The following is a 5000-nucleotide window of genomic DNA, read 5'->3' as shown; positions in this document are numbered from 1 at the left end:
GACATGGCAGGACATGGCAGGACATGGCCATGGCACGTGTCAGGACGTGCCAGGACGTCGTAGGACATGGCCATGGCACGAGTCAGGACGTGTCAGGAAATGGCAGGAAATGGCAGGACATTGCCATGGCACGTGTCAGGACGTGGCCATGGCACGTGTCAGGACGTCGCAGGACATGGCCATGGCACGAGTCAGGACGTGTCAGGACGTGTCAGGACGTGGCAGGACATGGCAATGGCACGAGTCAGGACGTGTCAGGACATGGCAGGACATGGCCATGGCACGTGTCAGGACGTGTCAGGACGTCGCAGGACGTGGCCATGGCACGAGTCAGGACGTGTCAGGACGTGTCAGGACATGGCAGGACATGGCCATGGCACGTGTCAGGACGTGTCAGGACATGGCAGGACATGGCACGACAAGGCCATGGCACGTGTCAGGACGTGTCAGGACGTGTCAGGACGTGTCAGGACGTGTCAGGACGTGTCAGGACGTGTCAGGACGTGGCCATGGCACGTGTCAGGACGTCGCAGGATGTGTGATGGCACGAGTCAGGACGTGTCAGGACATGGCCATGGCACGTGTCAGGACGTGTCAGGACGTGTCAGGACATGGCAGGACGTGGCCATGGCACGTGTCAGGACGTCGCAGGACATGCCAGGGAGGGCGTGCCCATGGCACGGCGTCACACCAAGTCGCACCAAGTCGCACCACGTCGCTCCACGCCGCACCACTTCGCTCAACGTCGCACCATGCAAAGCGCAATGACGTTGGTTGAGGTGGTTCGAGCGGTAGCGACCGGCGACGGTTGGTCAATGCTTGGTGGTTGGCGGCGGTGGTTTCAAATCGGAATCACTTGTTGTGGTTGCGACAACGGAGGTGCCTCATGCTTATTGGTGGTTGGTCATCTATACACTTTTATAATAATATTATGTATTTTACCTATTTTTTATCTATTTTTATTAATTTTTATGCATTTTTTTTGTAATTTTAAATAGTTTTTATGTCACTTTTTTATAAAAATATTTAATCTTATATGTGTTATATTATTACAAGATGTATTGGAATTTTTCTCCATTGTTTTTTCTATATTTATAATAATTTTCATATTTTTTAGTATTTTATTAAGTATTTTTCGTTTTTTAATTAAAATATTTAAAAAAAATATTATTTTTTGTAAAAAATATCATTTACAATGTTTAATAGTCATTTGTGAATATATTAGCTATGTTGTACTTTGGTTTGTGCTATTTGGTGTTGTACATGTCTATTATGATTCTCTGGACAAAGCATGTCTACTCCTGAAAATTGGGTTTTTTTTTTTAAGCATATATAAGGGGGGTAGAGGTGTTGAAAGGCACCTCAGGTGCTTGCTGCCAGGAAGGGGCGGGCATGCATGGGGGACGCTGGCATGGGGCGTGGGCATTGGGGGCATGCACGGCTTGTCCGTGCTACGTCCCCGATGTTCGCAAACCGTGCCGGCAAGTACTCATGTGGGCTCGTAGTACGCCTGGTGGTGACACCGCTCGTGGCAAACATTGGCTTTTGGCAACGAAAGGCGGAGCATCATGCAAGTAGCGCCTCCGGGTGCCGTGCGCATGGGGCGAAGCTTAGTACATGTTGATTGCCATTGGATGTTGCGGGCAAAATCGGGAGGCGACATCGCTCGGGGCGACTGATGGCTTTTGGCAACAGAAAGGCTAAGCATCGTGCAAGTAGCGCCGTAAGGCGCCGTGCGCATGGGGCGAAGCTTAGTAAGTTGCCGATTGCCATCGGTTGTTGTGGGTTGTGTCTGGAACCGCTCGTGGCGGCTGATGGCTTTTAGCAACAGAACGGCTAAGCATCGTGCAAGTAGCACCGCAAGGTGCCATGCGCATGGGGCGAAGCTTAGTAAGTTGCCGATTGCCATCGGTTGTTGCGGGCAACATCGGGAGGCGACATCGCTCGTGGCGGCTGATGGCTTTTGGCAATAGAACGGCAAAGCGTCGTGCAAGTAGCGCCGCAAGGTGCCATGCGCATGGGGCAAAGCTTAGTAAGTTGCTGATTGCCATCGGTTGTTGTGGGTTGTGTCTGGAACCGCTCGTGGCGGCTGATGGCTTTTAGCAACAGAACGACTAAGCATCGTGCAAGTAGCACCGCAAGGTGCTATGCGCATGGGGCGAAGCTTAGTAAGTTGCCGATTGCCATCGGTTGTTGCGGGCAACATCGGGAGGCGACATCGCTCGTGGCGGCTGATGGCTTTTGGCAATAGAACGGCAAAGCATCGTGCAAGTAGCGCCGCAAGGTGCCATGCGCATGGGGCAAAGCTTAGTAAGTTGCCAATTGCCATCGGTTGTTGTGGGTTGTGTTTGGCATTGCTCCAACCCCCTATTCGTGCTTTGCGGGGCTTGTCTTGGCTTTGCAATGTTGGCATCGGCAATAACACATGGCTGCGCGTCGCGTGTTGGGGCTGTTGTTGGCTTGTATCGGCGAGGCAAGTGTACGTGCGGCATATGAGTGGTGTTCGGTTTGTGTGGCTAGGTTGGATCCCTGCTTGAGCAGCGACGTCCTTGCCCGCATGCCATCTCAATCATGTCACAAGCGCAAATTAGGCTTGTTCGGTGTCGGTTTTCTGTGTTGCATACCTAATGCCAAGGCATTATCAAGCGCAATCGGTTGCCTTTCGCCCCTCGCGTTCGACGTGCGGGGTGAACCAAAAGCTGTAGTTGTGTCCCAGGTCGTCCTTGCTTTGCCTTGCGATGGCTTGGTCCATGACTAGTATGCTCGGACTCTCGGATTCGGTAAACGCAATGGGCATGGGGCCTTCATTGGCTCCTATTTGCCCAAAGAATGCTCCTTACGAATGACGGTCGTGCTCGTCTTGGACTTGGCGGTGCCCTTTGGGTCGGCCATGCTCATGCGATGCCGGCGTCAATAAGGAATGCTACCTGGTTGATCCTGCCAGTAGTCATATGCTTGTCTCAAAGATTAAGCCATGCATGTGTAATGTCATGGGCTGCTTTCCAGACATGCCCCATGACCCCTTGGCCGCGCCCCATGGCGGCCTAGCAAGCCTCACAATGCCTAGCGCCATGGTCGGCCCCGTGGTCTTGGCTGCGCCAAGTGACAAGCGCGCATGTGCCTCTGTCGCCCCACCGATGCCTCTCGCCAGCGCCCAAGGGCTGGCCAATGACAACAGCGCCGCGCGCCCTGACAATGCCGCGCGCGCAGATCCTGATGCCTCGCCAGCGCCCAGCTGCAGGCCCATTCCAACAGCGCCTCGCGCACAGACCCTGATGCCAAGCACCAGTGCCCAGCCTCAGGCCAGCACATCAAGTGTCGCGCGCGCCCACAGCAACGCGCGCGCAGACCCGCAAGACAAAGATGCTGCCATCGGACTTAGTTTTTCCTTGTAATAATCTAAGTCCTTTTCATTGTAATCATAGACTAGTTTTCATCATTTTCATTTCAGTGTGCTTCTACAGCTTTATTAGGACTAGTCTTGTAATGTTGGTTTATTTTTTTTAAGCATTATTAAGGGGGACCAAACAATCAAACATTTCAATCAGCATTTTCTGGTGTCTCTCCCCCTCGACACCACATCATTGTAATCATCATTTTCATTCAGCAATAAAATCATCATCATCATTCAAAACCCAATTCTCTCTCAAGCTTCCGCAATTGCCCACGACATTGGTTTTCCCGCACGGCACTGACAATCTAGTCTAGCGTGCGGCGAGGACCTCATTGGCGGACAGCAACCGCACTGACATCGGTTGCTTAGCCTTACGTTGCCCTTCCAAAGATCATCAGGAAGGCGTTGCGTAACAGTTGGTATCAGAGCCTAGGCTCGACATCGGACGAGGGAAAACATTTGCCATCATCACCATTTCTGACCATGGTGAATCATGGGGAGCGTCTAGCATCCCTAGAAGAGACGGTTGACCGATTACGACCCATCGTAGAAACGGTGCCTGATCAAAGCAACAACCTAGTGCAAAGGTTGGACGACCTGGACCGCCGAATGCGGCAGGCCGAAAATGACATTGCAAACATCAGTCGTGACTCCGACGAGGACCGACAAACGGCAGCCATTGAAACTGCCAATATTCATGGCAAATTTGAGGACCTCCAACAGGAGCGTGCCGACGATTTAGCCCATCAGCAACATGAGGCAGACAGACTAACTGCCATGCAGCAAACCATAAACGACTTGACTGACAAGCTCAACGTTGTCAATGCTGCCTTACAGAGCCTACTTCGAGAAGGCGACCATCACATCAGGGGTGCAGCAAACCTCACCCCCATTCCACAAAAGCTTAAGATACCGGAGCCAAAGCCATACGACGGATCCCGGGATGCTAAAGAAGTGGAAAACTTCATCTTCGACATCGAACAATACTTCGATGCCGTGGGCCATTTGGAGGAATCCAAAAAGGTAGCGACTGCTGCCATGTATCTTCAGGGCGATGCCAAACTTTGGTGGCGGGTCAAACACGAAGCCATCAAGGCCGGTGAAGATACTCTTCAGACATGGGACGAATTGAAGGTAGCCATACGCCTGCAGTTCTTTCCCGAAAATGTGGAATACAATTCGCAAGGAGAAAGCTACGGGACCTCCGCCACACCAGATCAGTGAGGGAGTACGTGCGCGAATTCTCCGCACTCATGCTAAACATACGCGACATGGGGGACAAAGACAAACTCTTCGCATTCATAGAAGGTTTGAAACCTCATGCCCGTATGGAACTACAACGACAACGGGTAGACACCCTGCCCAAGGCCATTCAAGCTGCAGAATGCCTTGGCGACTATCATTTGGGAACTCAGAACGACAGGCCCCAGCCGTCTGTCCGAGGGGGATCCAACGGGCACCATCCCAGCAATGGTGGCCCAAGCAAAAGTGGGGGAGATCGGAGTGCATCCAAAACTAAGACTCCTCCCTCCAACAGCAACAGTGCTGCATCCATCAACAACAATCAGGGGAGAAAGCCTCCCTCAGAATGCCGTCATTGCGGCGG

This window comes from Nicotiana sylvestris, chromosome 7, assembly GCF_000393655.2.
Source record: "Nicotiana sylvestris chromosome 7, ASM39365v2, whole genome shotgun sequence".
Taxonomy (NCBI): Eukaryota; Viridiplantae; Streptophyta; class Magnoliopsida; order Solanales; family Solanaceae; genus Nicotiana; species Nicotiana sylvestris.
The sequence above is the reverse complement of the archived record's forward strand: the minus strand, read 5'-3'. Positions refer to the sequence as shown.